Source organism: Panthera tigris, chromosome B3 (genome assembly GCF_018350195.1).
Source record: "Panthera tigris isolate Pti1 chromosome B3, P.tigris_Pti1_mat1.1, whole genome shotgun sequence".
Classification (NCBI taxonomy): Eukaryota; Metazoa; Chordata; class Mammalia; order Carnivora; family Felidae; genus Panthera; species Panthera tigris.
In genome coordinates this window covers 97,281,163-97,307,580 of record NC_056665.1, presented here as the reverse complement: position 1 = coordinate 97,307,580, position 26,418 = coordinate 97,281,163, and the positions used below count along the sequence as shown (strand labels likewise).

General features: G+C 37.7%; 1 long non-coding RNA gene across 1 annotated transcript in view; it reads right to left on the bottom strand.

The window, feature by feature from the left end:
• The window catches only part of LOC122239601, a 37,366-nt gene extending 26,291 nt beyond the window's left edge, over positions 1-11,075 (bottom strand). The window contains exon 1 of the long non-coding RNA XR_006218836.1: positions 10,723-11,075. This is a non-coding gene — a long non-coding RNA (uncharacterized LOC122239601). The remainder of the gene's footprint in view (positions 1-10,722) is intronic.
• Positions 11,076-26,418: the final 15,343 nt, after the last annotated feature.

Below are 26,418 nucleotides of genomic sequence, written 5' to 3'. Positions count from 1 at the left end.
AATCACACGAAGCTGAAGTGGCAATAATTCAAAATTGACAAGCTTGGAGAGACTTGAAAAGTCAGGCCTGTTATTAGCATTAAATGGAATCAAGTATTTAGTAGACTTAGTAGAAAGTATTACAAGAATAAATCTCAATAAATCAGCAGATTCCAGGAATATTTGGGGATGAAGAATTTTTAAAGTATTCTATATATAAGAAGTGAATGGCTATTCCTGGAAATGAATCCCTTAAGTTGACAGAATAGTTTTAGGTTTCTTAAATGTTTATTTTTAGAAAGGCTCAACTAGAGTAAAAATCATTTAGACCTTAAAAAGACTTTTCAACACTACATAGCTCTAAAGATACAACACAGACTCATTATACGCTGAGAAAAATAAATAAATATTAGCTTTCTAATTAGCATATAATTAAAGAAGTGTTAACACTGTTATATAAAAGTAAAAAATAATTGCAATTGCGTTATCAGCTCAATATGATCCTTATGAAATATTTTTAAGTCTTGATATAAGTAAATTTTGCGAATTCCTACCTGTGAGGAATTGGTAGATAGAACTGGTGCCTGCTAGACTGAGACTAGGATATTAGAAGGCTATTTTGATGAAATAAGCATTAAAAATAGTGTACATTCCTTTCTTGTTCAATTCAATGTGTCAATGACCCCTAAAGAATGGGGAACACCCAAGGCTTTTCCAGTTTGAAGATGTCACATAAAATTGGCATTTCCTTCATCTCTTAGAAACCGCCCAAACAAAAACAAAGGAAACAAGAGACAGGAATAAAAATCTCATCGTCAATAAAAAATGTAGAAGAGGTGAGGCTCCTAACCACAAAATAGGTTGAAGGGATACCAAAAGCAATGGAGTTTAAGCAAAGGCATTGAAGGGAACTGAGGGAGGGCACCCAAGGCTCCACATCTCATGAGATGCATATACTGAGGTGAAAAATGAATTGTTTGTAAAGCATTGTCGGTAAAACAATGAGGATGAGGTGGTATTATAAGTTGAACTGTGTCCCCTCGAAAGACGTGTTGAAGTCCTAACCCCTCTGACTGTGACCTTGTTTGGAAATAGTGTTTGCAGATGGACTCAACGTAACATGAGGTCATCCTGGATTGAGGTGGGCCCTAATCAAATGACTAGAGTCTTTTATAAGAAGATAGAAATCTGGACAGGGTGATACAGAGAGGAGAACACCATATGAAGATGAGAGACTGAAGTGATGCATTTACCAGACAAGAAACACCAGGAGCTAGGATGGAGGCATGGAACAGATTCTCCCTCAGAGCCTCTAAAGAAACCAATACCTTGAGTTTGCACTGCTAGCCTCCAGAGCTGTGAGAGAATATATTTCTGTTTGAAGCCACCTAGTCTGTGGTACTTTATTCTGGCAGCCCTAGCTATCTAGAATGAATTTCCCTGGTTTTGAGTAGCAGAGAAGGTGGGACTACACTGGAATCCCACAAATAAGCCATATTCACAGGAAGTCATATGTTCATGAGGAGAAAAAGAGACTACCTTGAAAAGCTCTGTAGCTGCTTCTGTTCATTGGCTGAGGAGAAGAAAAGGCTAAAATGTCTCACGTGCAAAATCCTGGGCCAAAAAGAAAAATTTGGGGGAGCCTGGGTGGCTCAGTTGGTTAAATGTCTGACTCTTGATTTCAGCTCAGGTCATGGTCTCACGGTTCATGAGTTCAAGCCCCGAATCAGGCTCACTGCTATAAACATAGAGCCCACTTCAGAAGCTCTGTCCCTCTCTCTCTGTGTCCCTCCCCCCACTCATGCTCTCTCTCTCTCAAAAAATGAATAAACATGTACATAAAAAAACAAAAAACTTTCCTGGAATAAAAGGCAACTTGAATTTACAGACTGAAATGGCACACCCTACCCCACAAAAATCTTGACTTGGAATGGTTGTAGAAGATTTACTGGACTTTGAAGATAAAAGGTCATTTTTTTTTAATTTGTCTTTTTTTTTTTTTAATGTTTATTTACTTATTAGAGAGAGAGGCAGAGAGAGAAGGAAACAGAGAATTCCAATCAGGTTCTGCACTGTCAACACAGAGCCCAAAGAAGGGCTTGAACTCACGAACCATGAGATCATGACCTGAGCGGAAATCAGTAATCAGACACTTAACCGACTGAGTCACCCAGGAGCCCCTAAAAGGTTACTTTAAAATAGAGATGCTTTGATTAGCCAAGGTGGAAGGAGGGGGGGGGAGGGAAGAATCAAGTCACTTATAAAGGTGAAAAATCAGATTAGCCTCAGATTTCCCCATGATGACATTCACTGTTAGGATAGCAGTATTTCCCAGAAAGAAAATACGTACTCCAAACTGTCATTCACTTCTAAAGGCTATCAACAATTTTGAACATGCAAACACTCAGGGAATATTGTTCCCATGAGGTCCATCTGAAGATACTCTCAAAGGACAAATTTCAGTCAACCAAAACATAAAGGGAAAACCTACAGCAAAGAGCTGCCCGTGAGCAGTGAATCTATTTAATAGTTGTACTTGAACTAAAACAAAATGGAGAATTGCAGTTACAGAACCGAGTTCTAATGCTGTGAACTCTGACAAAGTGGAAACTGAATAAGAAAGTTGAGAGGGGAATGGGGAAAAGGTAGGAAGTAGTTAAAGAGTACTGATTTCTCTATTTTTTTAATACCTGGAGCTAAAAGTTTTCTTTACACCGAGAAATCAATTGAGTATATAAGCATAATTAACAGTTACCAAAAAATACAACACAATCTTTTTTTATAATAATAGGATATAGGTAATAGATACTATAGTTAAAATTAGGTGATAAAAGAAAGGGAAGGGAGATAAAGAGAAAATAAATTAATCTCATCATTTTTGCTAGTAGAGAATTAATAGACATCATCTAAAGAAATGGAAGATTAAGAATAGTACCAACTAGGGGCACCTGGGTGGCTGTCGGTCAAGTCTCAAACTTCAGCTCAGGTCACAATGTCACAGTTCATGGGTTCAAGCCCCATGTTGTCCTGTGCTGACAGTGTGGAGCCTGCTTGGGATTTTCTCTCTCCCTTTCTCTCTGCCCCTCCCCCACTCACGCTTTTTCTCTGTCTCTCAAAATAGACTTAAAAAAAAAAAAAGAATAGTATCACCTATCCTGGCTGCTCCTGTGGAAGCATGGAGGGCGAATGCATGTCGGTGCTCTCCAGCTTTGTGGCTTTGTGCTCCGATCTCTCACTTTCCAGCAACTCCACGTGGACTAGGACACGGAAGGATTTCTTCTTGAAAGGTTTCACTTCTTGAAGTGAAAGGTACAAAGATGCAGAGATGTCTACAGCCTTCAGATGTTTACTTGAAGAGATTCTTCAACAGCAGTTTAATGTTGGGTTTCCTTATCTGCTTGAAGATTCACAAATTCTCTGTAATCAAACTAGTATCTTTGATTTAAGTAACTAGAAAAAAGTTCCAATAATCTGGCTAGGATGTGCCCAAGGGAGAGACACACAAATAGGACATGTCACAGGAACTATCTGAAATAGGTGATTGCTGGGCTGCCAGGGTGGCTCAGTTGGTTAAGCAGCCAACTTCAGCTCAGGTCATGATCTCACAGTTTGTGAGTTTGAGCCCTGTATTGGGATCTGTGCTGGCAACTCAGAGCCTGGAGCCTGCTTTGGATTCTGTGTCTCCCTTTCTCTCTGTCTCTCTCTCTCTCAAAAATAAATAAACATTGAAATAGGTGATTGCTGTTATGGTGATCCAATAAATGCTTTCTGGTAAAATTCAATTCTTGACACAAGGGACACTTAAAAATGGAAAGCCTTGAAGAACTTGTATTCTCTTTTTTTGTTGTTGTTTTAAAAGTAATCTCTGGGGACACCTTGGTGGCTCAGTAGGTTAAGTGTCCGATTCTTGACTTCAGGTCATGATCTCAGGGTTCATGAGTTTGAGCCCCAAATCAGGCTCTATGCTGACAACACGGAACCTGCTTGGGATTCTGCCTCCCTCTCTCTCTGCCCTTCCCCTGCTGTCTCTATCTCTTTCTCAAAATCAATGACAATAAACTTAAAAAAAAAAAAAAAAGTAAAAGTAATCTTTACACCCGATGTGGGGCTCAAACTCATGGCCCGGAGATCAAGAGTCGCATGCTTTACTAACTGAGCCTGCCAGGAGCCCCAGAACTTGTATTCTCTTGATAAGTTTCTGTGTTATCAGATGTAGGATGTTTCATTCCTACTGTTCTTCAATAATTTTGAGAGATCTGAAAGTTTGGAATGATAGAACACCATATTCATCCTGATATTTCTTGCAAGATTTATAATGGTGTCTGATGCAACAGAATTTATTTATTTATTTATTTTTCCACAGCATCAGCAGCTAACAGAATTTGGGTGTATTTAGAAGTATTTCTATTGATAAGAGAATAAAACTCACTTCCAAAAAAAAAAAGAAAGAAAAGAACAGAAAAGAATAGTATCGAATATTCTTTTTAAACTTTGTTTATGAGGCGCCTTGGTGACTCAGTCAGTTAAGCGTCCGACTTCAGCTCGGGTCATAATCTCACAATTCGCGAGTTCAAGCCCTGCATCAAGGTCTGTGCTGACAGCTCAGAGCCTGGAGCCTGCTTCGGATTCTGTGTCTCCCTGTCTCTCTGCCCCTCCCCCGCTCATACTCTGTCTCTCTCCCTCTCAAAAATAAATAAACATTGAAAGTAATTTTTTTAAGTTTATTTATTTTAAGTAATCTCTACACCCAACGTGGGGTTCAAACTAACGACCCCAAGATCAAGAGTCACATGTGCTTTTGACTGAGCCAGCCAGTCAAAGTCAACTACCCTTAATAGAAAACTCTTGGATCAAAGATGAGAATATCTAAACTATAGCAGCAATGAAGCACTACAAGATTTTAGGGGTAAAACTAAAACAATAGTTCCAGAGAATCTCATAGCCTTAGATAATACTTATGTCCACATAAACAGGAAAGAAAAAAACTTTAAGTTCTAATAACTCAAATGGTTAGGTTTATTTATTCTTGTTTGTTTCTTTTCTAAGGAAAATAAAATAAAGCAATAAAGATAAAGGTAGAGACTAATTAATTAAAAAACAGAGAAAAACAAAAAGGCAAATAAAATCTTATCTAACAAATCAAGGAGAAAAAAAGAGAAATCCTGAATACAGGTAATAAATGAAACATAAGGAAAACTAGTCAGACAGAAAAAATTAAAACATTCATGAAAGTTGACTTTTATCAATCTTTCAAAGAAATTTGAAAAATCTTAATAATACAAATATTTATCTAAGGAAGTGTAATTTAATGAAACTTCCCCAAAAGAGACAAAATCTAAGCAGATCAACTATAGAGAAGAAAGAGAAAAAGTGGTCCCATAGCTCTCCCACACCAAAAGAACATGACCCAGATGATTTCACTCGGAGACTTCAGCTAAACCAATGGCTCTCAACTTTGGCCGTACATTGCAATCACCTCAGAATCTTTGGAAACATCTAGGAGTCCAGACTGTGCCCCCAACCAATTAAATTGGCATCTCTGGGAGGTAGTAGTAGATTTTAAGCTCCCCAGGTGATTCTAATATGCAGCTGAGGTTGAGAACTACAATGTTAAATTGTTCAAGATATTTGCGATGTTATTTAAACTGTTCCTTTGCGTAGGGGAGCCTGGGTGGCTCAGTTGGTTAAGCAGCCAACTTCAGCTCAGGTCATGATCTCACAGTTTGTGGGTTCGGGCCCTGTGTAGGGCTCTGTGCTAACAGTGCGCAGAGCCTGGAGCCTGCTTTGGATGTTGTGTCTCCCTCTCTCTCTGCCCCTCCCCAACTCGTGTCTCTCTCAAAAAATAAACATTAAAAAATATATTTAAAAGATAATAAACTGCTCTTTTGTGTAGAAAATAAAGGAAATTATTAATAATCTACAAAATAAATTCTTACTTTGTAATATTATTAACGGTATTGCTTTGTATGTTAACTTATAAAATTTTTTTAATGTATTGGGCTCTGTGCTGACAGCTCAGAGCCTGAAGCCTACTTCAGATTCTGCATCTCCCTCTCTCTCTGCCCCTTCCCCACTCACACACGCTGTCTCTCTCTCTCAAAAATAAATAAATATTAAATTTTTTAAAATTTTTATTTGTTTTTAAGAAAGAGAGAGTGTGCGTGAGTGGGGAAAGGGCAGAGAGAGGGAGACACAGAATCCGATGCAGGCTCCAGGCTCTGAGCTGTCAGCCCAGAGCCTGATGTGAGGCTCAGACTCACAAACCTCGAGATCATAACCTGACTGGAAGTCAGATGCTTAGCCGACTGAGTCATAAGGCATATGTTAACTTATAATAGTTATAATTAAATATACTTAATAATTATAATAATGTTATTAATAGTGTTACTTTGTAACAATATCAATGACTACAACGCTGACACCAATATGTAAAGACAGCACCAAAAAATAAAACTACAGACCAATAGCACTAATGATTATTAATGCCAAAAAGCCTATATTGATTGTCAGCAAACAGAATCCAATAGCACGTTAAAACAGTAATACACCAAGTAGTTTTCCTTCTAGGAACAGTGGTTTACTTTAATGTTGGAAAATCTATTAAAGTAATTCACCATAATAGATCTAGAAAGAAAAATCATATATTTAGTCATCTCTGTAGATGCTATTAAAGGATTTGATAAAAATACAATATCACCTTTTGATTAAAAACTCTCACTAAGAGGTGCCTGGGTGCCTCAGTTGGTTAAACGTCCGACTCTTCATTTCAGGTTAGGTCATGATCTCATGGTTACATGGGATCTAGCCCCGCATCAGGCTCTGTGGGGAGCCTGCTTGAGATTCTCTCTCCCTTTCTCTCTGCCCCTCCCCTGCTCATGCTCTCTTTCTCTCTCAAAGTAAATAAACATTTAAAAAAAAAAACAAAAAAAAAAACCTCTCACGTCATCAATAGATGGATACTTCCTGAATATAACACAAATGATCTCTCACCCAAACCCAAAGCTGCATATTGGGGACATGCTGACTCTTCTCCCCACTCAGGATCTTTATTCTTGCCATGTTCTCATTAAACACTTTGTTCCCAGATCTTCCCGAGGCTGGTCCCTTGTCCATGTTTGGGTCTCAGTTCAAATAGTACCTCCTCTGAAAGACTCCCGTGACCATTCAGTGGAAGCATTTCACTCTTCCAAAATATCCATTTGTTCATTTCCTTATTCACCGTCTTCCTCATTAGATTATAAACTCTAGATAAGCGGGATCTGGCCTGCTTTGGCACTCAATAGAGGAGGGCAAAAGAGAGAGAGAGAGAGGGAAAAAAAATTCCTTCTGGGATACTATATCCAAAGCATAGTCTACAGTGAGCAACACAAAGGCCTATTTATGAAAAATAAAATACCTGTGGTTGGTGAGTTTTTTTTTTTTAATTTAAAATCAGACAATGCAATATCTGCAACTTAAAGCATTTCTTTATTATGCATTACCTCTCCATCACTCAAGGGTGCCTTCTTTGACTAGTCCACCTAGCATATGATTTTCACCAGCTACTTTTCTTCTTCTTGGAAGTAGACATGACAGGAGTTTTAATTTGATTTAGGAAAGAGTCTGCCTTACTCATACCATTTTCATCTGGTTTCTCTTTTCCACCCTCCATAGCCTTCCAGACCCAGTCAGTGGATACCTCGACTATCCCAACTGACTGACCTTTCTCTGTTTACTGACCTTGGTGGTCAGTATGTGCCAAACTGAAACAAAACTTTGGAGGGGAAACAAACTGGAATGGTCCTGGCTTAACTTGGCCTTTTCTGGGACAAAGATGTCCATACACTGGACCTATAACTGGAAAGAGGACAGCTAGCTGGTGAAATGTGTGTTGACACCAATATTATTGATGTACCAGGTCTTCTAGGAGCTGACATAACTGTAACTTTTCTCAATCTTTAAAAAAAAAAAAAAAAAATTGCTAAGGCTGATTTTGTTTCGAGATTATAAGAGATGCCGAAAATCTTGAATCCTGTGTAGTGCTTGCCTCTGGCTCCAAACCCAATACCCCTCAGCACTGGACTAGACGGCTTCTATAGCTTCCTTTGACTCCTAAGTTCTGACTCTATGAACTTTATGAATTCTTTGGTGTTGTTTTTTAGGGCTTTTGATCATCTTTAAAGAGAAAAATATGCCTATCAAATTAGCATAATAATATTCAGTACTGGAAAAAAATGCAGAGAGGTTGGCACTCCCATACTACTGCGGGGCATACATTGGTTTAATACTCTTTGAAAGCAATTTGGTATTGTCAGTGGTCTTTTTCTCTTAAGTTAATATTCTAACAGAAAATAATGACATCGTAATCTTGAAAGTGGAACATCTAGTACAATCACAAATTGCTTTGAAGAGTTTATGACATGGGGAAATACATTTTCATGCTAAGAGAAAATTGAAAGAGAATAGCCATATCTATGCTAGTAGTTGGGTCGAGGAATTACAAACTATTCTCCTCTTCCCTCCCAGTTGTGTTTGCATTTTCCAGATTTTTCATACAGAACATGGCTCACTTTCATAATTTTAAAACCTTAATGAAAGACTACAGAAGGTAAAATTCCAAGAGGAAAACTTTAAAAGAATGAAGAAAATTAAGAAAAAAATTCAAGTGGGTGACTTTGAATAAGCTAAATAAGCCAGGATCTCTTATGAGCAGGTTGAGCTTGATCAAGAGCCAATGTTGGTGATAAGATAGGCTATTGAAAGAGAAGGAGTTTGGTGAGGCTATGACTTGGATTAAGAAATAATCAAACAGGGGAGCCTGGCTCAACTGGTTAGGAATCCAACTCTTGGTTTCAGCTCGGATCATGATCATGGTTTGTGAGTTCAAGCCCCACATCGGGCTCTGCACTGCTTGGCATTCTTTCTCCACGCCCCCCCCCACCCCTCCCCAGCTGTGTGCACGCTCTCTCTCTTTCAAACTAAATAAATAAATAAACTTTGGGGGGAAAAAAAAGAAAGAATCAAACATAATATGGCACAAACCCAAGAAGAATAGTTTAGAGAGTCCTAGGAGTCAAGGCCAATAGGAAGTAAAAAATGAAACATTGAACAGAATAGATGAACATAGTGATCCCCTAAATAACAAGTGGAATGGGAAGACTAATGTAAAAACTCTGTGTAGGCAATAGTATGTATATTTGGGACAATCAATAGACCACAAAATATATACAGTGGAGTTTAAGCACTAGGTTATAAACAATTGGAAATTAATATTTAGAGCGTAATTGTTGTTAGTTTTGCCTCTAATTAGATTTTATATGATAATATCACTTCTGTGGTTGGTGAGCGTGAGAAGGGATTGAACATCATGTTTCGTATTCACTTTCACTCTGTGGGAGCTGAGTATAGTCAGGAGACCAATAGTGAGCGCAAGCAATAACATTCCTAGAAAGTATAATTTCCAAATGTGACAAAGGAACATTGTCAACTTGGTAAGTGTCTAGGAAGGAACTTACCTCTGGGATTTTAGATTCAGACATTTTCCCTCTGTACTTCTCCTCACCAATTTAAAATCTGTATTTCAGTTACAAAAACCTACAAATTGAGTACCTTTACGAAAATATGACAGTACTTGTAAGAGCTGTTTAGAAACTACAAATCAAAGTAACAGAGAAAGGTCTGGCTTTAGACGACTGGATGTTACCAGAGACAAAGCTAAACCAAAATAAATATCTCATTAGCTTAACACACCAGCATATTTCCTTATAGTCAGTACAGTGTCCTACAACATGCTAAGTGAATGATTCTTGCCTAATCTCACTGATTGATCCATTGGGTTTTTTTCTCCATCCTCTAATTACGAGCATCCCTTTGGATCAGCTTTGCTCCCCTGACCTAGTCTTTCTCCTGGGGACAACTTATCCACATTCTGTCAGTGCACTGAACCAATATGGATGGAGCACCAACGATGAGCCAGGAACTGTACAAGATACCAGGACACTCCAAGACCACATTGTCCATGAGCCAGAGGAAAACACTTGAGCAAGAATAATATAATATGATGAGCAGTTAGTGCAAATTACAATGGGAGAAAAAAGAAGGGTGTGACTGATATCTATGAAGTCTCAAAGGAGGAGATATTAGTAAAAGATGGCCAAAATGTTCAAAGATGGACATGACGATTTCAGCCTAAGGGAATAATAAGCGGAAAGGCATGGAATTACGACACAGCACAGCACTTATGGAAAAGGACAAAAAGTCTGGTATGGAGGAACTTAGAGGGGCTTGGGTGGGTGTAAGGAAGTGAAGTTGGAGATAAAGTGAGCATTGTGGAGGATTCTTCTAGGCCCTGGTAATAAATTCAGACCTTATTCATTGTGTATTGAAAGCCATTAAAAGGGGTTAAGCAAAAAAGAGACAAGGTGGTATTTGTATATTAAACGATCCCTTGGGTAGCAGTTTGGACGATCCCCTAAGAGAAGACCTAAGCAAGTAAAAGGCGTTTTCATAATCCAGAAGAGAAGTCTTGGGAGCCTGAACTAAGAGAATGGCAGTGGGAGATGGAAAGTAAGAATGGATTCAAGAAGCAGAAATGATCAGGTCTATGGGCAAAGGGATGGAGGGAGTAAAAAGAAGGAACAATCTAAGACAAGTTCAAAGTTTTTAGCATAGTCAGCAAGTCGGATGTTGATATCATTAAATGAGACAAAAAATAAGAGCCGTATATGAAAGAGATGAAACAAAGGGAAGGAAGACAAATGATACCTATTTTGACATGATGAGTTGGAAGGGTCCATTGGAATATCTGAAGGCAGATGTCCTGTGAGCAGTTGAATATAAGAGTGTGGAGCTTAGAAATAAATATGGGGGTTAAAGCCGTTAGCAAGTGACAGCTTCAGCGTTGAAAGGAAATGAAATCACCCAGGAACTATAGAATGGAAAGTACCTACTTTTATCTAGATACTCACATTTTCTTCAATACTTTAGTCTCAGAAAGTCTGTGTCCTCTGTCTTCATTTACTTACCAGACTTCTCCATATGGACATCCTACCATCCCCTCCAACATGAAATGAATCTAATGATGTTGTAGGTCAAAATTAGTTGAATATTAGAATCACATGTGATTCAGTCTTAATAGTTGGCATTTCACAACTGCGTTATTATAGCACTGTCTTAGCTTCCTCACCTTCCAGTTCACCTTCTTATAATTCATCTTAGCAAATATTTCTCACCCCCTTCTTCACACATTATTCCCCTGCTCAAAACCATTCAGGGATGTCCTATTAACTATTACAGCCAATCTCAGCCTCATACCCAATTCTATCACTTCTCAACATTATTCTCCACCTAATAGGGCTGGGCTGCTCCGTGTCCTGTGAACTAACCCACAGTGTTCAATCAATTCTTGGTTCTTATTGTACCCCTAATTTTTAATTTCCCCCTGTAAACTTATCCAATTCCTGTTGAGCATTTAAAGCAGTATTTGTCAACTTTTTTACCATGATTCCCTTTATTAAAGCTAACTCAAAACCCATTCTCAACCCTTTTCATCCTTGTCCTCTTCCACTTGAGAGGCTGGAGAGAGTCAGTGCCTTTTTTCTGAGCATCCTTTCAAACCAGGAGAGGCCATGTGACCCAATTCTGGACAATTGTGCTGCTCTCTTTTTCTTCCTGCCTTAAAAATGGGCACAGATATCTTGAGCTGCAGTAGCCATTGTGGTATCATCAATCAACACGTTGGCACACTAAGGATTACAAGTGGTGAAACACAGATTCCTGGGTCCTCGATTATTTCTCTGGGCTCTGCCAGGCCAGGACTGCCTACTGCTGGACTTAAACTGTGTGAGAAAATAAGCCCCTCCTTGTTTAGGCTACCGTTGCCTGTCTTGTTTGTTTTTTATTTGTTGTTGCAGAAGATATTACAAATTGATAAACACGGCCTGCTCACATTATGTATTTTTCACACAGTAACATACTCTAGTAGCCAATAAATGTATGCGAGTCTTCTATGCACAAAAATTAGCCTTCGCTTGATAGTTCAAACATATATCTAACAAAAAGCCAGCTAAGATACGTAGACACACATATATTCCGCCCATTATGGGTTTTTTTGCAGCAGCTACTCTCTCTGAAGGTCACAGAATCTAGGAGAGCCAACTACTAAACCCTTAATTTGTGTTAAAGAGAGAGTTTCAGTTCTTTAACTGCAATATGTTTAAATTATTCTATAAGCATTTAGTTCTCCTAAGGGACTGAAAAGGGACTTCTAAATTCTCGTATTTTTATATTTTAACCTTTTGCTTTCCCTCTAAAAAGAAAGATCAGCAACCCCTCAGAGTAGGGTACTGAAGTATCTTCTGTCCTGATTTGGTAGACATCCATTCCATGCCATGATAGATAGACATCCTTAAAGATGGCCCCCAGTGTTCCCCACCTCTCGATATTAACAGTGTTTAATCTGATCCCAGAGCATGGGCTGGATTAGTTGCCAGGTCACTGGGTAGCTCTATGTTTACCATTTTTAGGAACTGTTAAACTAGTTTTCTAAAGTGGCCACAGAGAATTAGAATCCAGGTAAACTATTTTGACTTATGGAAAAAAATGAAAATTATTTAACTTGAGTTTTCCATCATTTGTAGGATGGGATGATTCCAAAAATAAAGACTAACATTTATTGAGCACTTACATGCACCAGCACTGTTCTAGATAATGTCTAAGATTTCACTAATGTAATCCCCTGTGATAAGGTTGTCAGATAAAATAAAGGACACTCAGTTAAATTTAAATTTCAGATAAAAAAAGAATAATTATGTCCTATGCAATCTTTGCCAAGGTCTCATAGTAGTATATGCTATTATGTATCTGAATGGGGAACTAGGCCATCTGACTTTGGAACAACTGCTCTTAATTTCAAGTAATGTCAAGCAGTTCTTATAAGATAAATAACGTACTAAAAGGATTTTCTATCCACAGTAGTAAATTTTCAATAAATGTTAGTTCCCTTCCAGGTCTCTTCCTTCCCTCTCTTCCTTCTTCCCTTACTACTTCTCAACCCTATTAAAAATTAAATCAACCTCTTGGGTGCCTACAGGCACTTTGGGTGCCCATACCTCTTTCATAGTAATACTCTGCAGGTGAGTGTCATTGTTGAATGATTACAATTTCTGAATTGAGACTTTAATGAAAAGTTATATAAATATTAATTTACTACACCGGGTTATGGTATGGATACCAACACCCTTGGGGAAAGCTTTAAGAAATAAACAATTAGTCTTGGGGTGCCTGGGTGGCTCAGTCATTTGAGCGGCTGACTTCAGCTCAGGTCATGATCTCATGGTCTGTGGGTTCGAGCCCCGCATTGGGCTCTGTGCTGACAGCTCAAAACCTGGAGCCTGCTTCAGATTCTGTGTCTCCCTCTCTCTCTGCCCCTCCCCCACTTGTACTCTGTCTCTCAAAAATGAATAAACGTTAAAAAAAATTTTTTTTAAAGAAACGATTACTCTATAAATGGAGGTCAGGAAAGTGAAAGTTCCTGTTCTCTCTAAATTGACACTTCTAATTTTCTTCTTTAAAAATAAGTAATTAATGATCAAGAACATCAAGTCTGATTGAAATATTAAGTTCATTAATTATATACTATATTATGAATCCAATTGTTTAGATATGTCAATGGCAATTCTATTTTCCAGAAATGGTTATCAAATACATTGGTCTCTAGAATTCTTCCAACAAGATTTGCAGGCATTTTTAAAAAAGTAGACCTTTAGATTTCTGCAGTAAGCAATGTGCCTTTAATCAATCATTAAACACAAGAAAGCCTTTTGTTCCTTCTATATTTCAATGCTGTATAGAACAGTCATATCCCTATGAGTAAGTAGTCCACATTTGTTTGCTCTCTGGAATTTATTCGAATGTTTGTAACTCAGTATACAGTCATTCTTCGAAAATTAATATGGTTCAGAAGAAGAAACGCCAGTAGCTCTTCATTATTATCCTAAGATAACAAAGAAAATGTCAGTACATAAAGCTGGTTCCCGTATCATAGTAGTCATTTTGGTTACTGTGTTTCTTGGCCTAACTGCTCTCTTTTTTCAGCTGAAAATTATGTTGGCTGTGAGCCATGCCACAGCACCTCCACCCTGAGGAGTGACTCAGATAATTAGACAAAAGCATTTAAACTGACTTCTTCAGGATTTTTTTCAGGCTTCCCACTTGACATTTTTTCTTCTTAGTCAAAGAACTATTCATTTTGTGTAGTTGAGGGGGAAAAACTACCACCATTCATAAATCAATAATGCCTGTTCTCAATCATCATCTTTAAAAAGGCGCAATTAGGGGCGCCTGGGTGACTTAGTCCGTTAAGTGTACAACTCTTGAGGCTTTCAGGTCATGATCTCAAGGTTCATGAGATCAAGCCCAGCGTCAGGCTCTGCACTGACATTGTGGAGCCTGCTTGGGATACTTTCTCTCCCTCTCTCTCTGCATCTTTCTCTCTCCCTCTTTCTCAAAAAAATAAACATTTTTGTAAAAGATACAACCAACAAATAGATCGTTCCTCATCACCTTGAGAAAGTCTTTGTTCACTAAATATTTTTTTACACACAGTATAAGTTTTAAAACTTTTTATTATGGGGACTCCTGAGTGGCTCAGTCGGTTAAGCATCTGACTTCAGCTCAGGGCATGATCTCACGGTTCATGAGTTCAAGGCCTGCGTGAGGCTTTGCTGAGAGCTCAGAGTCTGGAGCCTGCTCTGGATTCTGCCTCCTGCTCTCTCTGCCCCTCCCCTGCTTGCACTCTCTCTCTCAAAATAAACATTAAAAAAAACCTTTTTATTATGGATACTTTCAAACATACAATGAATGCCCATGTACATATTCACTCAACTCAAACAATTGTATAGATTTTCATGTGTAATCCTACTCCCGGATTAATTGAATGCAAATCCAAGTCATATAATTTCATCTTTAAATATTTCAATGATACTAGCATAAATTTTGGATTTTACTTCCACTTTAAATTTTTTAAATTATTAAACTAGAGCAGGAAAAGGAGACTAGAACTAACTTCTATTGAGTGCTTACCATGCCAGGTATTATGCTAGAGACTTTCTCCTAAGTTACAACTTTTAGTGATAAAACCCTACAGGGTGAACATTACCATTCCCATTTTTAGAAAAGATAGATGAAGAGATAAACTTTCCAATGTCACTTAGCTATTGAGTAGCAGGGCTAGGATGCAAACCTAAGTCTATCTTACTCAAAGCCCTGTGCTCTTTCCCCAAATCAACACTGTCAGGCAGGGAACTAAAATACCTGTGAAAAGATAGAAAATGTCTTATATGACACTTTGAGGAAAGAGGGATCTCCTCTACCGTCAGTCTTCCCTCCGTGCTATGAATGGCATTCACAACATCATACACAGGATGTTTCCAGATCCTAAGTCCTCTAGTGTTACTAATATTGTAATTCAGAATCCAAAAGTCACACAGTTTCCTAACTCACTGATTTGAGGCTCAGCAAGGCAAAAATTATTAGGCGTACCAGTAGGCAACAGATTTAGGTTTTATTAGGATGGGATCTGCAGAAAGAAAAAGAAAAGAAAAGTCTAGATATCACCAAAGTTATGAATGGAGAAAAATGAACATGTCTAAGTATACAGAAAAAATAGCCCTGCCAACCTTACTAATTAGGAAGATTAGGCCCAGGATGTAATTTAGTTTTGTCATGCTAGTCTAAAATCTCCATTCAATGACATATCCAACAAATAATAAAAGAAGAGTACCTATTAACATTTATTTAAATATTTTCTCCAAGACTCCTCTAGCATATTATTACATTAATTGCGGGAAAAAAGGAATAAAAATTTAATGTTTTGTTCTATATTTCACGTTTATGTAGATGACAAAAATAGGACTTAAGATTCCTCAAGTAGGGTGCCTGGGTGGCTCAGTTGGTTAAGCATCCTACTTCCACTCGGGTCACTGTTCATTTAGTTTGACCCCTGCATCGGGTGGGTTCGAGCCCTGCTTCTGGCTCCACAATGACAGCGTGGAGCCTGTATGGTATTCTCTCTCTCTCCCTCTCTCTCTCTGCCCCTCGCTCACTTGTACCTCCCTCTCTCAAAAGTTAATTAACTGATTGATTGATTAAAATAAAATATTAAAAGAAGTTTCCTCAAGTAGTTTTCTAAATACTAGATTCTTATGTGAAATGCATTCACTATCTTAAGTATTAGTCATGAATTGAAAAGAATAAGAAATGCAATCCAATCATATAAAAAGTTTAACTCATAAAGATAAGCAACCACAAAAAGCTGAAACTTTTCATTTAATAGCACTAGTGTTCACTCTGAGATACCTACCTGTCTTTACTCTCAAACCTGATGATTACAGCTCAGATCTTTAAAGCTTAAAAAAATAAGCCATAATGCAATGTGTTCATTTCAGTTACGGGCTCAAGGTTTCTACGGGCTCAAGGTTCCCACGGGCTCAGTGTTCCTAAGAAACAGTTCATGGCTTAGGAAAAAACTCAAGTGTATTGAATAGAAATATGATTGTCAATAGCTACCAGCACCCCAGGTTTTTCCTCTTAAATCCATAAATGAGTTACCAGTTATTAACCTCAAAAATCTTGTTTTAAAAGCTGATTGTAATCACTACTGGGGGACAGCCAGGTGGTTCAGTCAGTTAAGCAACTGGCTCTGGTTTCGGCTCAGGTCATAATCTCACAGTTTGTTTGAGCCCCATGTCGGACTCTGTGCTGACAGTGTGGAGCCTGCTTGGGATTCTCTCTCTCTCCCTCTTTCTCTACCCACAACTTGCGCTGTCTCTGTCTCTCTCAAAATAAATAAATAACCCTTAAAAAAAAAAAAAAGAATCACTATTGGTTACCTAGAGCCAAATATATATACAAAGATACTGACGTAATCCCTTATTACCAAATCACTACATATTTACTTAGTCTGAAGTATGTAACTACTGCTTTTTAAAACATAACTACTGGTTTTAATATCCCTGTGTTTCTGCTAAATATTTGTTGAAAGAAAAACATGAATCCCAAATACTAATTATCTTTAAATTCCTAAAAAAAAAAAAAAAAAAAAAAAAAATTGTTTTCAATTTACTGATAGCAAGCAAGGAGATTTTTTAAAATAATTCAACGTTAAGCCCTCAAAGTCAAAGCCTCAGAAAAAGGAAAGTTATGGTTCATAGCCACTGACTCATTTCCTTAGATGATTCAACCTCCTGGCTTTAACACAGCCTTGCCTTCCTCTCCCCCTTCAAATTTTAATTCTGTACGAGGGCGGGGTGGGGGGGATAAACCACTGATACTATAAAGCTAGCTTTCCTGTACTACCACATCATAATCTTTTAAACAAACTGTCTTTCTATAAGCTTTTATACACTTTTGATGTTGCAGTCCTATCATATAATCCAATTAACAGTGGATCAAACTTACACATGCTACATGGATTTTCTGAAAGTTACTGAAAACATCCAGGGGTTTTTCTTCCACCTCTTAAAAATGAACAGTTAACTTGTCACTGCTACAAAGATGATTTCATTAAAATGTGTATTTCCCTGCTACCCGACACAAACCTTTGAAAGTAAGTCTGTGCTTCACCTTGTTTTTCCGTGTATTCTTTAAATATTTATATACCTCAAATGTTGGGTTCTTTGCGAATAAATTCATGAATTTACCTAATACAAGGTCCAGATTGACAGAGACAAATTAAAATAATTAAACACAAATACATCAAAGGCATGTCTGTACAAGCCCGTAATTCCTGGCCAAATGCACAACAGAAACAGAATATATTTGGCTCCTCCTCCCCAAGAAAAAGCAAGATCCAGGCAACTATAAGGGGTTCAGAAGTCACGTGTCCTGATGCTGTTGAAAAAAAGTAACTTGAAAACCATCCCCTAGTTAAGGACATAGAGAGATACAGTTCAAATTAACCTGATGTCACCTCTTCTAACATAGGATAGGAGAGAGGAAGGCCTCTTCCTCCTCACCATCTGTGCCCCACCCCATTCCCAATGCCTTTCTTATCAGCCATGCCCTCAGGTTCTAGCATCTAGTAAGGAAGAATGTTTAGGAGTTATTTAAAATTGCCAATTCTCAGGGTGCCTGGGTGGTGCAGTTGGTTGGGCGTCCCTTCGGCTCAGGTCATGATCTCGCAGTCTGTGAGTTCAAGCCCCACATCAGGCTCTGTGCTGACAGCTCGGAGCCTGCTTCAGATTCTGTCTCCCTCTCTCTCTACCCCTCCCCCACTCACATGCTGTCTCTCTCTCTCTCTCTCTCTCAAAAATAAAATAAAAACATTAAAAAAAATTTTTTTTAATTGTCAACTCTCTCACTCATTGGACAGAAGCACCTTCTTCATACATTCAAATAAGCCTCGGTCCCTCCAAAATATTGCTTTGTCTCCAGGATCAGACACAAGTATTCCTGATAAACTGGACTGATGACAGATTATTGGATCACAGCCACCATGACTTACTGAATTCAGTGTTAAAAAATTATAATTTATTACAGTTTGTTAGAATCCTCCTTTCCTAAAGGCTATTGCTTTGGATTCAACAAGACTTGGGTTTGAATACAGGCTCTCCCATGGAATGGCTGTGGTATCATAAAGAAATTACTGGGGTGCCTGGGTGACTCGGTTAAGCGTCCAACTTTGGCTCAGGTCATGATCTCACGATTCATGGGTTGGAGCCCCGCATCAGGCTCTGTGGTGACAGCTCAGACCCTGGAACCTGCTTCAGCTTCTGTGTCTCCCTCTCTCTCTGCCCCTCCCCCGCTCATGGTCTGTCTCTCTCAAAAATAAATAAACAAAAAAAGAAGAAAGAAAAAAAATTACTTACATTTGTGCTTTAAGTTTCCTATCTGTAAAATAGAAGAGAATACCACCTATTTTGCTAGTCTGTTGTGAATATTACATTTAAAGCCAGTCGCACACTGGCAGGCACACATAAATTATTTAATAATGTGTACCATTATTTAATTCTATACTCCATTTTGTCATCCTATAGATTTTTTCCCTCTAACCCTAAATCATGGAAGAAAATATCCTAAAATTCAAAACTGATGGTGACAGAAAGTATTAAACTTCGGTTTGCAAATCTTAAGAGAAGTTTCATAGTAAATTGGAAACTCTATATTTTACCTAAATAGGGATTAAGTTAATCAGCATGATGCTTACATATTAGAAATTCTTGGAGCGCCTAGGTGGCTCCATCGGCTGAGCATCCAACCTCGGCTCAGGTCATGATCTTGCAGTTCATGGGTTCAAACCCCGCATCAGGCTCTCTGCTGTCAGCACAGAGCCCGCTTCAGATCCTCTGTCCCCCTCTCTCTGCCCCACCCCAGTTCATGCTCTTTCAAAAATAAATATACATTTAAAAAAAAAGAAAATCTTTTAAATTTCGCTCCATGACTATATGAGTAATAATACAAAGGAATTTTGAGTTTCAGTTATATCACTAACTTCTATGAGTTCTTGGACAGGCCATGGCCACCATGGCTTACTTTCTACATTTGAGAGACAGGGATGGCACCATCTACAACCATAGTTGCCGTGGGACTAGAATTACTTGGGCATGTTCGTTGTGGGCATTTTCAGGAAGAGAACCCTACCTATGGAAAAAGAGCAGCTTAAAGGAATTGAGATTAACATTTTTCAAATGGCTTCTTTTTCCAATTTTTCCTTACCTCTAGGAAACTGGTGGTAGGGAGCACATATTCCTCATTTCGTATTCCACCCTCCACAATCAATACGTACAACGCTTACCTGAAATAATGCTTGAAAATTAAATGACCCTTCTATATTTAAGTGTATACTGAAGTGTATATTAACGTGTAAAACATTTAATTATTTATTAATTTATTTATATAAACTTTTGCACCTATCTCCCGCTGACTATCACATCCTTAACATCTATTATCAACCCTTAATCCCCAGCTTTTTTGGAACCCTTCTGTTAGCAGCTTCTCTACTGCCTCCTGTCTCTTTCATTGCAAACTAGTTTCTGGCCACTTCATTCAAATATCCCTAAGGAAGGTCCTGATGGCTTTCTAATGTCAGTTCTAAAGAATTCATTTTGAACTTCAACCTTCTTGATCTCCCTGTAGGATATGAAGTCATTGATATTCTCTCCCATTTCTTCTGGGTCTTCTTTGTTAATACCCTCTTCTTCCACCCACCCCTTAAACATCAGCGTTCCTCCGGGAAGCCTTCCATATCCTCTGCTCTTCATTCTTCTCCCAGGAAATCTCACTACCATCTGTGGTTTCAAGAACCCATTTACAAGCTACCACGTAAACCTCTATCTGTAGACTAGATGTCTCCTGACCTCTCTATTGCATATCTCCATGTAGATGTCCATGCCATAGGCACCCAAAACTTGCTGACAAAACTGGGCCTCCTGCTTTTAAACTTGCTCTTTTCCCTCTAATTTTTGTCTTTATAAATGTTAATTTTCATTAACAGTCACTCATGTAGACTTTTTCCCTTGTTCCCTTTCATTCAATTGGCCAAAACTTGGTGATTCTGCCTAAAATAGGGTTTCCTAAACTATAGTTCTTGGAATGAATCTTTGTTCCACAGCATAGTTTTTTAAAAAAATTATTAGGATTCTGTGATCAAATGAGCTTGGGAAATGCTGGGTTAAAGCAAGACTTCTAAGACCCTTCAATATACTGCTAACGTGACTTGTGACTCTCAAATGCAGATATAATATGAAGCATTTCCCAAAGAGTTTGGAAGCCTTTTTCCAAAGGATTATCTTTGGTGATCAGTGTTCTACAGAATATACTTTGCAAAATGTAATTCAAATATTTCTCAAATATGTTCTCTCCTCTTCACCCCTATACCCATTGCTTCAACTAGGGAAATCTCTCTCAACTAGTCGACAATAGGTTTCCTGCCTAGGACCTTTATTCATCCTTTACAGTAGTTGGTAAGCACCTTAAAATGTAAGTCTCATGCGATTTCGTGCTTAAAAATCCCGCAAGGTTTTCTCAGGACCCAAATTATAAAATCCAAAATTCCTATAAAAAACGAAGGCACTTCATAATCCAGCCCCTGACCATTTTTCCATCTTCATCTAATACAAGTCCATCCTATGCTCCAGGCATAAGAAGCTGTCAATTCGTGATGGTGCTATGCTAACACCTGACTTTTGCATACAACTGTTCTGCTGACTAAAATGTCATCACCTCCTCTCTGAATAATTCTTATTCATCCTTTAAAATTCACCTCAGACAGACCTCTTCTGCAGCTTTCCATTCCTCTACCTCCCATTCCCTAGCCAGAGAAAAGTGTCTCACTGGTGTACACTCAATGCACCATGTGTTATAGGACACCTTTGTAATTATCTATGGATGCATCCCTATTTTCAACGAAACTATGACCTTCTTAAAGATTAATGACATTTATTTATTCCTGTTTATTGGGCCTACTGCAGTGCCTAGAACATAGTAAATACATTCTTGGTGAATAAATGGATAAATATATATATACATTACCTTTTAACTATTTCAATACTATTTCTGAAAACTCACTTAAATGTTATAGTATGTGTTTTATCCCTGAAACTTTAGTTTGGGATCTAGAAAGGTATTGGCAAATTTCTATAAAGGGCCAGAGAGTAAATGTTTTGTGCTTTGTGGGCCGTATGGTCTTGTGTTGTGTGAAAGAGCAGACTTGGACAATACACAAATAAATGACCATGGTTATGTTCCAATAAAACTTTATTTACAAAAACAGGCAGTGGGCCAGATTTGGCTCATAGACCATATTTTGGGAATCCCTGGCCTAGAAGGTTCATCATATTGCAGTGATCTTAACTGGTACTCTCTAGTACAGTTTCTGAAACTGTAGGCATGGTATTAGAAATAACCACCCTCTAAGAATGAACTGTTCAATATGATGGCCACCTGCCATATATAACTATTGAGCTCTGGAATGTGGCTAGTCTGAAATTAGATGTGCTTCGAGTATAAAATATACACTTACATCTTGAAGATTTTGCATGAAATAAGGAATGTATCTTATTATTTTATACTAGTGACATTGAAATAATATATTTGATATGTTGGGTTAAATAAAACATTTTTTTTAATGTTTATTTATTTTTGAGAGAGACAGAGACAGAACACGAGTGGGTTAGGGGCAGAGAGAGAGGGAGACAAAGACTCTGAAGCAGGCTCCAGGCTCCAGGCTCTGTCAGCACAGAGCCCGACGCGAGGCTCCAAGTCACAAGCTGGGAGATCATGACCTGTGCCCAAGTCTGACACTCAACTGACTGAGCCACCCAGGTGCCCCTAAATAAAACATTAAAAAATATATTACCTGTTTATATTTACCTTTTTAAATTTTATTAAATGTTTATTTATTTATCTTGAGAAAGAGAGTGAGCATGAGCTGGAGGGGCAGAAAGGGAGAGAGAATCCCAAGCAGGGTCCATGTTTTCAGCACAGAGCCCAATGTAGGGCTAGATCCCATGAATTGTGAGATCATGACTTGCACCAAACTCAAGAGACAGACATTTAACCGACTGAGCCAAACAGGCGTCCCTCTTTTTACTTTTTAGAGTGTGATGCTAAAGCATTTTAAATTACATTGGCAGCTTGCATTATATTTATATTGTACAAAAATGCTCTAAGACAGAATAATTACAAAACAGAGTATGCCTAACAGACTTAATATCAAGATTGCAAATGAAGCATTTTACCCAATTATTAAAGTGTCTCTGTTCAAAGGTGCTCTATATCTTGGTTTCTTTCTATCAATAACATTTTATGTCATCATTATCTTTTGCATAGAAATTAAGGATCAAAATCATTAATTATTTCTCCCTCCACAAGTAATGTATGTCTACCATTTTATTTCATCTCACTTGTTTCTCATCTTCTGTATCCTATACTTTGTCTGCATTTTCTCTTGAATTAAGTCTCTTGAAAGGATTTGTTTCTTCCAGTTTCTATTCATGACCCTGATTGAGGATTCTACACAAAGCTACTAGATTTAATAGTCCTAAACATTGTGAGTCTCTCCTACTATGGGAATATTTTAAAACTTTAGTGGCTCACATCACACACACAAAAATGTCCAAACTACTTGCTCTAGCTCTTGAGGCCTTCTAAAAACCGCGTTTTCAACTTCTATTTTGAACCATATCTCCTCCTCTACCACTCAAGTCAAACAAAGGATTGCAGATAACATATAGGCCACCCAGTGAAATTTCAATTTCAGATAAACAATAATATTTTATATATAATTTTAGGATATTGCATGGAATATACTTGTACTAAAGATCGTGAAATTGAACTTTCACTGGGCACCTTTTACTTTTTTTATTGGAGTTGAACACAATGTTCTATTAGTTTCAGGTGTACTCTGAATTTACTATGTGAATGTACTCAGATTTTACTACTCTATATGCTATGTTATGCTCACCACAACCGTAGCTACCATCTGTCACCATGCAGTGCTATTATAATACCACTGACTGTGTTCCCTGTATTGCACCTTTTATACCCATGACCTAGTCGCTCCAAAACTGGAAGCCTGTGCCTCCCACTCTCCTTCACCCAAGGCACTCTGTATTTTTAATTGCTAAATCTGGCAACCCTAGCCAGACAAGTCTATTCTCCATCTCCTAAATACTATATGATATACCACCAATGCACTTTTACTTACACATTTTAAGTGAGATAGTGCAAATAATGCCCTTTGAACAGTGCCTAGCACACGGTGAGCATACAATCAATAATGCTATAATTCCCCTTTTGGGTCCAACTCAGTTCCCACTGGCCTTCCCTAGCCCATTCCAGCCCACAATATAATACTTCTTTGCACTGTCTAGTATTTGATAGAGCACTTGATAACTGACTGAACATTTCGAGCGTATGTCTTCCCTAGCCTTAAATTTCTACCTCAAATAGAAATTACTGACAAAACAGGATTTTTCGGTATGGCATCTTGCATTTTAGCAAAATTATCAGATTTTACTCTTAAGTCCTGGCTTAAACACCAAAGTACATTATTAAAGCACTCTAGGTAACCTTAGGCTCCAGGTTCTTGCTGATAGGAGGATATAATGTTCTTTAAGTAAATCTCACATACAAAAAGTGAGCTACAATAGGATCTAAAAAGCAAGAAATTCACTTATTAAACAACACCTAAATGTCTGTAGTCGTGAATTTATTAGGTAGAAACACAATGTAAATCGTACACTCCAAATTTTCTAAAACCTTTTTCTCAAATCAAAAGGAGGCTCTGTATAAACAAGCATGCAAATAATCAACTCGGCGAAAACTAACTTCTATTTTTTCATGATGATCTGTAAAATTTGCAATCTACCAAGTAGTCACATGTGATTTTTACAGAAAAAAATAATTCTCAGAGTCCAATACTACATTCTCCATTACACAGAAGGCTCAGATTATATAGGGACTCAAAACTGGGTGATGGACAAACATGAAATTATATTACTCAAAGTAACCTTTTCATAAGCAATACACACACACAAAATATTAAGCACATCGTTAACCACTGGTTCACCTCAGCCATACTCATAGTATAGCACAGACTGCTGGAGTCCAAAGTCTGGCTCTGCCACTTATTAACATATACCTTCCTAAGCCTCAGTTTTCTCAACTATAAAATGGGAGGCTTTTCTCCCAAGTTTTGGTGAGGATGAATAGAATATGCATGAAATGCTTAGAACAATGTCTGGCACGTGGCAAACATTCAAAAGATGCTAACTCTTAATATTTTTAGAATGTTTCCCAATTTGGTATCTTTAGGCCTAGCTCCAACCTAGGACTTATTTACAAAACTGACTTAGAAATAAAGATATAGAGAAAAAGCACTTTAGTTTGCCAAATTAGAACAAACATCAAAGATCTAAATCCCTGCTTCTATAACTCCTTTAATGGTTTTCCCCCCTCTCATAATGCTATGACCTTCTCAGGACAGTCTATTTAGTTATAATGGGAAAGAGTTTTTATGGTCATGAATATCCAGCTTCACATAGATCTTTCTATGAACTACAAGTGCTTTTATTTTTTAAAGCCCATTTGTAAATGTCCTCCATAAAATTTACTCCCATAACTCCTGTTAAATTATTGTTTAGTTTCTCTTTTAAGACAGTTACAGATTCTTACATTCTACCACGTAAGCAGTATAGAACTCTCTAGGCAAGAAATAATTCATGTGTGAATTTCCTACTTTATATCACTTGGAGGAATTAACACCAGAAGAAACCAAATATCCTGTGACATGTTAGTCTCCAAGTCAACAAAACACTTCCTCTTACAAAGTTTCATAATATAAAATACTGGACTCAGGACTTGATTACAGTAATACCAACTGAATAAAAGTCCGTTCTATGATGTTATCTGAACCTATTCCAAACTAATCTAGGTTATCTGGAGGAAAGGGCCCTTCAACAGGGAAACACATTTAACTTATATCCAAAAACCAGCACAACTACCATAAAAATAAGGGAAACAATTTTAATGAAATGATTCGCAAGATCTTAAAGAATGTTAAAATTGAACTTGAAAAACTACTGATTCCACACATTTAAATTTCAGAGAAAAAAACCTCCAGGTTAGACTACTCAATCACAAGTCTCAAGGATCACTAAATGTTCAAGTGTGGTAAATTGTGTGTGCTGTTCCTTAAAGTTTTGATAAGACTCATTCATTCATTAACCATGGTCTTTTACTTTGGATTGCTGGATTTCCTATATATTTTGGTAATATTTTAAAAACTGGGGTTTAGACTTGGGGTCAACCAACTTTTTTAATAAGGGCCAGATAGTAAATATTTCAGGCTTTTCAGGCTAACTACTGTCACCTAGTCACCCTTGTTTTTTCAGTCTTTAAAAATCCTTTAAAAATGTAAAAACAATTCCTTTACTCCCTATAAAACAGGTCACAGCCACATTTGCCCTAGGCTCAGTTCCCCACCCCTGCTCTATACCATACAGTATTATCTTTCTGTTACTATGTCAATTCCACTGATATTTTTCAAGTATTTGCTCAAATGTCACTTTCTCAATAAGGCCTCTGAAGACATTCCTACCTGTCCTATATATATATAACATACTATGTAATACATAGTACATCACCTTACATAGCTTAAGTCATTATTTGATCTTTGTCATTTCCCCCCACCCCACCCCACCCCCACCAGCATAAATTACATGAAAGCAGATATTGTATTTTTTTCACTGATGGATCTCCTGTACCTAGACCAGTAGCAGGTATATCAGTAGGCTCTCAATAAATAAATCTACTCTTGCAACTATAAAACAAATACTACGGAGGAGATATATATCCAAATGAAATAATTTAACTAGTAGAAAAGTTTTCAAGGACAAGATTGACAAATACTTTGCTTTTAAAATTATTTCAAGTAGTCATAAAACATTTTAGAGGAAAAAA